General features: G+C 24.1%; 1 pseudogene; it reads left to right on the top strand.

Annotated features, from left to right (window-relative positions):
* Nucleotides 1–1,843: 1,843 nt before the first annotated feature.
* On the top strand, nucleotides 1,844–2,893 carry LOC132695905 (cytochrome b-like; annotated as a pseudogene).
* Nucleotides 2,894–12,957: the final 10,064 nt, after the last annotated feature.

Here is a 12,957-nt window from a genome sequence, read left to right as displayed (position 1 = left end):
GGGGGCTGCTATATTTGAAGAACATAATAAAAATATTCATAAGCTTAAAGAAGGTATAATATTTAAAAATCCTTTTCTTAAATAAATTCTTCGTCTTATTGTTCGTTCATATATTATATTTGCAATACTAAATAAACCAGAAGAACATAAACCATGGGCAATTATTATAATTAAAGCCCCAATTATACCTATATAACTTAACCTTATAATTCCAGCTAAAGCTAAACCCATATGAGAAACAGAAGAATAAGCAATTAATAATTTTATATCTCTTTGACGTAAACAAATTATAGAAATAACTACAGCTCCGAACAATGAAATATTTATAATTAATAAATTTATAAATTTAAAATCTAAAAATATAATTATTACTCGAATAAGCCCATATCCTCCTAATTTTAATAAAACGCCAGCTAATACTATTGATCCAGAAATTGGGGCCTCTACATGAGCCTTTAATAACCATAAATGAAAAAAATATATCGGTATTTTAATTAAAAATACTAACACTATACTTAAATATAAAATTAATCTAAAAGAAATTTCTAAATTAAAAAAAGTTAATCTTCCATATATATAAAAAATAAAAAAAATACCTAATAATAATGGGAATGATCCAAATAATGTATATATTAACAAATAAAATCCAGCATCTAAACGTTCTGGTTGTCTACCCCATCCAATAATTAAAATTAAAATTGGAATTAATCTAGCTTCAAAAAATAAATAAAATATAAATAAATCTATTGATATAAATGATAATAATAAAAAAATTATTAATAAACAAATTAAAAATAAAAAAAGATCTCTATATTTATTTTTTCTATATAAATTTTCAGAAGCTATGATTATTAAAGAACCAATTCAAATACTTAATAATCTAAGACAAAAAGATATAATATCTATACCTAATATATATCTAATATTAATTATATAATTCTGTATTCTAAATCCAAGTATTAAAAAAAAACTAATAATAAATATTATAAATTGAATCAATCAAAATATATTTAAATAACTTAAAGGTATCAATATTACTAATATAAGAATATATTTTATCATAATAATAATATAGAATTTAAATAATCATTTCATATCTTCGAATTATTAATACAAGCATTGCTAAACCTAAAGCACCTTCGCATACACTTACGGTTAAAAATATTATTAAAAAAAAATAATCTCTTAAATTAAATCTTAATACTAATCCTATATTAAAATATAAAGAAATAACTAAAAACTCTAATCTTAATAATATCAATAATAAATAATTACTTTTTATAATAAAAAATAATAAACCAATAATAAACATTACTCTTCTAAATATATAAAAATTAATTATCATTATATTTTAACTTAAATAATTTAATTAAAATACTGGTCTTGTAAACCAGAAATGAAATATTTCTTTAAGTTTCAGAAAAAGAAAACTCTATCCTTAATCTCCAAAATTAAAATTTTATTTAAACTATTTTCTGATATAATATATTTCTTATTAAGAATAAATTTATCCTTATCCATTATAGTATTACTTATTAATCATCCAATTTCAATGGGAATTATTATTCTTTTACAAACAATTATAATTTCCTTAATTATTGGATTAATAAATTTAAATTATTGAGTATCTTATATTCTATTCATAATTATTGTAGGAGCATTGATAATTATTTTTATTTATATAACAAGAATTTCCTCCAATAATAAATTTAAAAAATTTTATAATATTTTAGTTACTTTTATTATTATTAATCTTATTAATATTTTAATAATTTATATATATGACTCTTATTTTATCTATTTTAAAAATTCTAATGAAATATTTAATCCTCACAAACATAGAACTATTCTTAAGAAAATATTTTAATTATCCTAATAATTTTATTTTAATTATAATTATAACTTACTTATTAGTAACTTTAATTACAATTGTAACAATTACTATAAATAATTTCGGGCCCCTACGTAAAATATTCTAATGATAAATTCACCCTACCGAAAATCTAACGCTTTATTTAAAATTATTAATAATTCACTTATTGATTTAGCCTCTCCTTCAAATATTTCCTATTTATGAAATTTTGGAAGTTTATTAGGAATTTGTCTTTTAATTCAAATTATTACAGGTTTATTCTTAGCTATACATTATTATCCCCACACTGAACTAGCATTTAATAGAGTAAGAATCATTTGTCGAGAAATTAATTTTGGATGATTAATTCGAACTCTTCATGCCAATGGAGCATCAATATTTTTTATTTGTATATATATTCATATTGGACGAGGAATTTATTACGGGTCCTCAAATCTAAAAAGAACATGACTAATTGGAGTAACAATTTTTTTATTATCTATAGCAACAGCTTTTCTTGGGTATGTTTTACCTGAGGACAAATATCTTTTTGAGGGGCTACAGTAATTACTAATCTTATTTCAGCTATCCCTTATTTAGGAAACTCTGCTGTAATTTGAATTTGAGGGGGATTTGCTGTAGATAATGCTACATTAACTCGATTCTTTACTTTTCATTTCATTCTCCCCCTTTATTATCCTTAGCTTAATTATTATTCATTTACTTTTTCTTCATAAATCTGGATCATCAAATCCCTTAGGATTAAATAATAATTTAGATAAAATTCCATTTCATCCTTACTATTCCTTTAAAGATTTATTAGGAATGCTAATTATAATTTTTAGATTAACTTTAATTACTCTAACCATACCTTATATATTAAGAGATCCTGATAATTTTACGCCAGCTAATCCTTTAGTTACTCCTATCCATATTCAACCTGAATGATATTTCTTATTCGCTTATGCAATTCTTCGATCTATCCCCAATAAACTAGGAGGTGTTATTATTATATTCCTTTCAATTATAATTTTATATACGCTGCCAATTATTAATAATAAAAATTCAAGAATTAATTTTTACCCTATTAATAAAATATTATTTTGAATATTTGTATCTATCATTTTAATTTTAACATGAATCGGCATATCCCCCGTAGAAAATCCTTATATTAACTTAGGGCAATTTTTTACAATTTGTTATTTTTTCCTACTTTCTAATAAGATATTTATTTATAAATATATGAAATAAATATCTCTATTTATAGTTAATGAACTTGAATAAGTATATACTTTGAAAGTATAATAAAGAAATACAAATTTCTATTAACTTTTTAGGTAAATATTTTAAGTACAATTATATCTTAAGCCTAAAAAATTAGTACTTAAAATATCTCCCTAAAAAGTTAAAAAATAATAATAATAATAATTATAATAATATATAAACTAAATAATAATTAATAATAATATACTAATAATAAATATAATTATATATACATATATAAATAAATTAAATAATTTATATTTATAAATATTCTATAAATATATACTTAAAATTTTAAATTTTTAACTAAATTAAATCTATAACTGTACTTAAAATATTTCCTTAGCCTAAATTACTAACTCTAAATGTCCAACTTTAAATAATTTAAACTTTAATACTTAAAATATTTCCTTATTTATAATTATTATATAGATAATTGTACTTAAAATATTTACTTATTTATAATTATATTATTAATTGTACTTAAAATATTTCCTTACTTATAATTATTATATAGATAATTGTACTTAAAGTATTTCCTTACTTATAATTATTATATTACTAATTGTACTTAAAATATTTCCTTATTTATAATTATTATACAGATAATTGTACTTAAAATATTTCCTTATTTATAATTATATTATTAATTATACTCAAAATATTTCCTTAAACTAAAATAATTATATTTTAAATATTTAAAAATCCTAAACTATATAAACTTTAATACATTAAATATTAACCTAAAATATAATATAAAAACTATATATATATATATATATAATTAAGTTAAAAATTTAAAAATATATAAATTATAATAGAAAAAAATAATATTAATAAATTTAAAGAAATAGGTAAATAATTTTTTCAACATAAATTTATTAACTTATCATAACGATACCGAGGTAAAGATCCCCGAACTAAAATTCATAAGTAAACTATTAAACTCAACTTTAAATAAAACACTCAAGATCAAATATTACCCCCTAAAAAAATTATTCTACATAATATTCTTATAAATAAAATTCTTGCATATTCTGATAAATAAATTAAAGCAAATCCCCCTCTTCTATACTCAACATTAAAACCAGAAACTAATTCAGATTCCCCTTCAGCAAAATCAAAAGGAGTTCGATTTGTTTCAGCTAACCTAGTAATAAATCATATAAAACATAAAGGAAATATAAAATAAATAAATCAAACTATTTCTTGAAATTTAATAAAATCCAAAATATTAAAACTTATAATTATACAAATAAAAGATAATAAAATTAATACTAATCTTACTTCATAAGAAATAACTTGAGCAATAGCCCGTAATCCTCCTAATAAAGCATATATAGAATTTGAAGATCATCCAGCCAATATAATTCTATATACTCCTAATCTTGACACTCTTAAAATAAATAAAACCGACAAATTAAAATTTAAATTTACACTTAAAAATGGTATTGATAATCATAATATAACCACTAAAAATAAATTTATAATAGGAGAAATATAATATAAATTAATATTAGATTTTAAAGGAAAAGTTTGTTCCTTCAAAAACAATTTTAAAGCATCTCTAAAAGGCTGAATCATACCTAAATATCCAACTTTATTAGGACCCTTACGAATTTGAATTCCCCCTAAGACCTTACGCTCTAATAATGTTATAAAAGCAACGCTCAAAAATACTATCACTACTAAAATTAATCTCAAAGAAAAAACTATAATCTTATCTAAAAAAATCATTTGTTATTTGTATATAACATACATAAAAAGATTCTAAATCTTACACAATTTTCTGTCAAAATAACATTATTATTATTCTAAAATAATTAATTTAATAAAATTTTGGTCCTTTCGTACTAAAAATTCTTAATAAAATTAAGATAGAAACCAACCTGGCTTACACCGGTCTAAACTCAGATCATGTAAAATTTTAATGGTCGAACAGACCAAATTAATTTAGCTCCTACACCAAATATAAATTTTAATCCAACATCGAGGTCGCAAACTTTTTTTTTGATTTGAACTCTAAAAAAAAAATTACGCTGTTATCCCTAAGGTAATTTAATCTATTAATCTTTATTAAAGGATCATTTTTTCATAAATTAATGTTTTTATATAAAAAAAGTTTATTAAATTTTTAAATCACCCCAACTAAATAACAAGTAAAATTTATTATATAAATTCTAAAAAATAAATTTATTATATTATTAAACTCTATAGGGTCTTCTCGTCTTTAATTAATATTTAAGCTTTTTAACTTAAAAATAAAATTCAATTTAAATTAATCTGAGACAGTATTTTTCTCATTCAACCCTTCATACAAGCTTTCAATTAAAAAACTAATGATTATGCTACCTTTGCACAGTCAATATACTGCGGCCATTAAATTCCTCATTGGGCAGGTTAGACCTTAAATTATTTTCAAAAGGACATGTTTTTAATAAACAGGTGAAAAAAATATTTGCTGAATTCCTTAAATTAACCTTAAACAAACAATTATATATATATATATATATTATTTACTAATTTAATCATTATTTCATAAATTTATTAATTTAACTTATTATTTTAATAAAAAAATTAAAATATTAATATAAAATTTTATACTATAATAAAAAAATTATAACACTTTTTTAAAAATGAAAATTTCTAATCCTATTTCTTTATTAATAAATTTATTATTTATAATTATCTATTTAAAAGCTCATCCCTTAAAATATAACCCAATAAAAATAACTTATTAATAAATAAAAATATTATTAATTATTAGTAAAATTAAATTTTTTTCTTAAAAAAACTAGATATATTTAAAATCGAATAGCATTTCACCTCTAAATCTATATTAATAATATTTATTTTACAATAAAAATTATATAAATTTAACTCTTTTAAATTCGAGAAAATTATTAATAAATAAATTATATTTAATTAACCCTGATACACAAGGTACTAAAAATAAATTATTCTTTTAAAATTTTAAAAAAATTTCTTTCACAATACTAATAATCTATAATTAAAATAATTATTTGATTTAATAATAAAACTCTAATATTTTTATTTCAATAAAATTTATAACTTAAATAAAAAATAATTTTTTTAAATTCAAACTATACTGAATTTCACAGTAAACTTTTTAGTGTAAATAAAATACTTAATAATAAGCTCTAATTTGATCTTTCTAGATACACCTTCCGGTACCTCTACTTTGTTACGACTTATTCCACTTTAAAGTGAAAGTGACGGGCAATATGTACATATTTTAGAGCTTAAATCATATTAATAATTTAATTAATATTACTTTTAAATCGCTTTATTATTAATAATTATATTAATAAATCAATATAAATTAATTTAATGTAACCCATTTAATCTTTTTTCATAAATTACATAATGATCTGAAATTTTTTCTTAAAAAAACAACTAAATATTTAATTTCAATAAAAATATTTTTAACGGACGATATATAAACTTAAAGAAAAAGTAATTAAATTCGTGGACTATCAATTAATAAACAGGTTCCTCTAAATAGACTAAAATACCGCCATTTTTTTTAATTTTGAAGACCATAACTTCTAATAATTAAGCTTACTATATTTACATTTAAAATAATAGGGTATCTAATCCTAGTTTAAAAATAAATTTCCTAACTTCATTAATTTTAAATAAATTTTATTAATAATTTAAAATTTCACCTAATAAACTTTTACTTATATTTTAAATAAACTAATTAATTAAAGCTTAAAAATTTTATAATGCACTATTTGTATAACCGCTACTGCTGGCACAAATTTTGTCAGTACTTAATTTTTTACTAAATCTAAGTTTCCTTAATATTTAATCATCTTTATTGCATAACGATTTATTTAAAAATCAAAACTTACATATAATTCATAAGTTATATAAAAAAAATGAACTAAAATATTCAATTTTTAAAAATCCCGCCTATCTACTAGACATACTAATCTTGGGGGCCTAAGACAGTACAAAATTTTCCAAAATTTTATATAACTTTTTTATTCAAAAATTATTTTTTTTGATACCTTAAGATTTCCCTTCTTTTTAGTAAAAAAATCATTAATTTTTTGAATAAAATTTCTATATTAAAAAAAGACAAATTCCCGACCTATAGAATTTGTCCATCCCATTTTATATAGAAATCGTATATTAATCCCAAAAATTTCGCTTTATAATTAAGATTGCCCCCAGGGTAAAATCTATTTTATCAACCTCCCTCACTTTTTAAAAAAAAATTTTTTTTTTTGATTTTTTTTTGCATTTTTTTTAAAAGGGGGGGTCAAAAAACTCCACTAAAATCTGTGAAAATCCAAAAAATTTTAATTTTTAAAATTTTGGATCAAAATTACCCCTAAAATGAATTTTCCATGATTTTTTTTTTTTTTTTTTTTGAAATTTATTTTTTTCTAGACTCATTAATTATACTCATCATAATAGCCCACTTAATAAATTTTACATAAATATTAAAAAAAATAATCAAACATAAGAATTTGCCCCTAAAATTAAAAAAAAAAACCGCAATAGTAATTTTCTATTTAAAATAATAATTTAAAATAATAATCCTAAATAATTTGTATCCCTATATATATTATTTATCATATAATAAATTTATATATTATTATTTAAAGTAGTTTTTTTTTTTTTTTTTTTTAATATTTATAATTATATAAAAAGTATATTTATTAATATTAGAAAAATAATTTAAAAAAGGATAGGTAAATATTATTATATATTAATATATACGAAATATAAAATAAATAATAATCATTATTGAATTATTTCTGCTAGTACATATCTATTTCCTCTATATCAAATAGAACTCTATCATATTGACTAATAAGAATTTGAAGACAAATAACTAATAAGGTACTAACGATCATATTGTTTTTATGTTTCTTTATTTTATTTTTTTTTGTGAAATTTTTTATTAATCTGATCATAAGAAATTAATAAATATAAAAATTTCAATAAATTCAATATGTTAATCTAATTCAATGTTAATATTTATATAGTTGCGCACTTTGAAACACTTTTTTTCAACTTTTGGCCGGTTCAACCTCATGACCAAATAATTTTTTCCTACTAAAATATAAAAAATTGGCCTTACTACAAGATAAAAATCACTAATGGAAAATTCGCCTTTTGTCAAAATTGCCCATTGGCATTTTTTATTTTGTCCAAATTTATAAGTCTGCAAAAATCAATGGTACCGTGAAGTGCAAAACTTGCTAACTAAGGTTTTTCATCTAAATGTGGTGCCTGATAAAAGGCTAATTTTGATGGAATTATCTATGTGACGCTCTCGACCCACATTACTAAGAATTTGCCCTTAAAATTTTAAATTTTTAACTAAGATTTTTTATAGACCATATTTACTAGATTGGATAATTCTATACAAGCCCTTTTTTGCAATTTTTTGCAATTTTTTTGCCATTTTTTTTCGTTTTTTAACCCCAAAAAATCGCCTCTTCAAAGGAGATTTACTGCTATTACCCAAATTTCGTGATTTTTAAAAATTTTTTTGGGCTCATTGATAAAATTTCATTTTTCTAGCTACCACACAACTCTAATTTCCCCTCGCGATCCTTTCGCCTGTGAGTTGATTAAATGCTAGAAAAAGTTCCAGGCTGAATTGAAAACTCTACTGATCAGGAGTTGAATATTGGCCTAGGAACCTGAGTTCGTAGCAGAATCTCGCTTATGCAATGATTTGGTGCTAGAAAAAGTTCCAGGCTGAATTGAAAACTCTACTGATCAGGAGTTGAATATTGGCCTAGGAACCTGAGTTCGTAGCAGAATCTCGCTTATGCAATGATTTGGTGCTAGAAAAAGTTCCAGGCTGAATTGAAAACTCTACTGATCAGGAGTTGAATATTGGCTTAGGAACCTGAGTTCGTAGCAGAATCTCGCTTATGCAATGATTTGGTGCTAGAAAAAGTTCCAGGCTGAATTGAAAACTCTACCGACCAGGAGTTGAATATTGGCCTAGGAACCTGAGTTCGTAGCAGAATCTCGCTTATGCAATGATTTGGTGCTAGAAAAAGTTCCAGGCTGAATTGAAAACTCTACTGATCAGGAGTTGAATATTGGCCTAGGAACCTGAGTTCGTAGCAGAATCTCGCTTATGCAATGATTTGGTGCTAGAAAAAGTTCCAGGCTGAATTGAAAACTCTACCGACCAGGAGTTGAATATTGGCCTAGGAACCTGAGTTCGTAGCAGAATCTCGCTTATGCAATGATTTGGTGCTAGAAAAAGTTCCAGGCTGAATTGAAAACTCTGCTGATCAGGAGTTGAATATTGGCCTAGGAACCTGAGTTCGTAGCAGAATCTCGCTTATGCAATGATTTGGTGCTAGAAAAAGTTCCAGGCTGAATTGAAAACTCTACTGATCAGGAGTTGAATATTGGCCTAGGAACCTGAGTTCGTAGCAGAATCTCGCTTATGCAATGATTTGGTGCTAGAAAAAGTTCCAGGCTGAATTGAAAACTCTACCGACCAGGAGTTGAATATTGGCCTAGGAACCTGAGTTCGTAGCAGAATCTCGCTTATGCAATGATTTGGTGCTAGAAAAAGTTCCAGGCTGAATTGAAAACTCTACTGATCAGGAGTTGAATATTGGCCTAGGAACCTGAGTTCGTAGCAGAATCTCGCTTATGCAATGATTTGGTGCTAGAAAAAGTTCCAGGCTGAATTGAAAACTCTACTGATCAGGAGTTGAATATTGGCCTAGGAACCTGAGTTCGTAGCAGAATCTCGCTTATGCAATGATTTGGTGCTAGAAAAAGTTCCAGGCTGAATTGAAAACTCTACCGACCAGGAGTTGAATATTGGCCTAGGAACCTGAGTTCGTAGCAGAATCTCGCTTATGCAATGATTTGGTGCTAGAAAAAGTTCCAGGCTGAATTGAAAACTCTGCTGATCAGGAGTTGAATATTGGCCTAGGAACCTGAGTTCGTAGCAGAATCTCGCTTATGCAATGATTTAGTGCTAGAAAAAGTTCCAGGCTGAATTGAAAACTCTACTGATCAGGAGTTGAATATTGGCCTAGGAACCTGAGTTCGTAGCAGAATCTCGCTTATGCAATGATTTAGTGCTAGAAAAAGTTCCAGGCTGAATTGAAAACTCTACTGATCAGGAGTTGAATATTGGCCTAGGAACCTGAGTTCGTAGCAGAATCTCGCTTATGCAATGATTTGGTGCTAGAAAAAGTTCCAGGCTGAATTGAAAACTCTGCTGATCAGGAGTTGAATATTGGCCTAGGAACCTGAGTTCGTAGCAGAATCTCGCTTATGCAATGATTTAGTGCTAGAAAAAGTTCCAGGCTGAATTGAAAACTCTGCTGATCAGGAGTTGAATATTGGCCTAGGGACCTGAGTTCGTAGCAGAATCTCGCTTATGCAATGATTTGGTGCTAGAAAAAGTTCCAGGCTGAATTGAAAACTCTACCGACCAGGAGTTGAATATTGGCCTAGGAACCTGAGTTCGTAGCAGAATCTCGCTTATGCAATGATTTGGTGCTAGAAAAAGTTCCAGGCTGAATTGAAAACTCTACTGATCAGGAGTTGAATATTGGCCTAGGGACCTGAGTTCGTAGCAGAATCTCGCTTATGCAATGATTTGGTGCTAGAAAAAGTTCCAGGCTGAATTGAAAACTCTACTGATCAGGAGTTGAATATTGGCCTAGGAACCTGAGTTCGTAGCAGAATCTCGCTTATGCAATGATTTGGTGCTAGAAAAAGTTCCAGGCTGAATTGAAAACTCTGCTGATCAGGAGTTGAATATTGGCCTAGGGACCTGAGTTCGTAGCAGAATCTCGCTTATGCAATGATTTGGTGCTAGAAAAAGTTCCAGGCTGAATTGAAAACTCTACCGACCAGGAGTTGAATATTGGCCTAGGGACCTGAGTTCGTAGCAGAATCTCGCTTATGCAATGATTTGGTGCTAGAAAAAGTTCCAGGCTGAATTGAAAACTCTACTGATCAGGAGTTGAATATTGGCCTAGGAACCTGAGTTCGTAGCAGAATCTCGCTTATGCAATGATTTGGTGCTAGAAAAAGTTCCAGGCTGAATTGAAAACTCTACTGATCAGGAGTTGAATATTGGCCTAGGGACCTGAGTTCGTAGCAGAATCTCGCTTATGCAATGATTTGGTGCTAGAAAAAGTTCCAGGCTGAATTGAAAACTCTACTGATCAGGAGTTGAATATTGGCCTAGGAACCTGAATCTTAACCTAAGCGCTATATAATAATTATAAATAAGGAAATATTTTAAGTACAATTACTTATATAATAATAATTAATAAGGAAATATTTTAAGTACAATTATTTATATAATAATAATTAATAAGGAAATATTTTAAGTACAATTATTTATATAATAATAATTAATAAGGAAATATTTTAAATACAATTATTTATATAATAATTATAAATAAGGAAATATTTTAAGTACAATTATTTATATAATAATAATTAATAAGGAAATATTTTAAGTACAATTATTTATATAATAATAATTAATAAGGAAATATTTTAAGTACAATTATTTATATAATAATAATTAATACTTATATTTAATAGAATTAAACTATTTCCTAAAGTGTCAAAAACTTTTATACCTCTTATACTTAAATATAAAAAGATAGGCTAAGCTAAGCCCTTGGGCTCATACCCCAATTATGAGATTATTCTCTCTTTTTAATTATTAAATTTTATAAATTATTATTTTTAAATACATTAATTTTCAGAACATTATTAGTCATTTTCTTCTTATTCTTGATTTTCAATATGAATAGGATTAGAAATTAATATAATATCATTTATTCCATTAATAATCAATTCTAAAAATATTTTTTCATCAGAAAGAGCATTAAAATATTTTATTATCCAAGCTTTAGCTTCAAATATTCTACTGTTTAGAATTATTCTTAACTTACATATTAATCCTTTATTTTTTAATAATAATATTCTAATAATTATATTAAATTGTGCATTATTTATAAAATTAGGCGCCGCTCCTTTTCATTTTTGATTCCCGGAAATTATTATAGGATTAAATTGAAATAACACTTTAATTTTAATAACTTGGCAAAAAAATTGCTCCTTTAATTATAATTTCCTATAATTTCTCTATTACCTTATTTATTTCTATCATTATTATTATATCTTCAATAGTTGGGAGAATTCAATCACTTAATCAAATTAATCTACAAAAAATTCTAGCTTATTCTTCTATTAATCATATAAGTTGATTAATTGCAAGACTAATTAATATACAAATTTTTATTATATATTTTATTATATATTTTATCCTATCAATCAATATTATTATAATTTTAAATGTTAATAAAATCTATTCTTTAACACAATTATTTTATTCTCTAAATGAATTTAAATATTTTAAATTCATTTTTTCTCTTAATTTTTTATCTATAAGAGGATTACCGCCTTTCTTTAGATTTCTACCTAAATGATTAATTATCAATAAATTAATTAATAATAACTTTTTTATATTAAGATTATTAATATTAATCTCAACTTTAATTATAATTTTCATATATATTCGAATCGCACTTCCTATATTAATAATTAATCATACAGAAATAATTTCCCACTCTAAAAATATTTTTAAGTTAAATCTATTTATTTATTTAACTAATATAATCTCATTTATAGGACTTATAATTTTTTTAATTTTATTTTTTTTAAAAAGAATTTAAGTAAAAAAACTTTTAACCTTCAAAGTTAACAATAGAATTTATTCCTAATTCTTAAACTATAAACCAATTTAAATTTCCTTTAAGCTTGCATCTTAAAATCCTATTCCTATA

This window comes from Cylas formicarius, unplaced genomic scaffold (genome assembly GCF_029955315.1).
Source record: "Cylas formicarius isolate icCylForm1 unplaced genomic scaffold, icCylForm1.1 PGA_scaffold_142__1_contigs__length_12957, whole genome shotgun sequence".
NCBI classification, from domain to species: domain Eukaryota; kingdom Metazoa; phylum Arthropoda; class Insecta; order Coleoptera; family Brentidae; genus Cylas; species Cylas formicarius.
The sequence above is the reverse complement of the archived record's forward strand: the minus strand, read 5'-3'. Positions and strand labels throughout refer to the sequence as shown.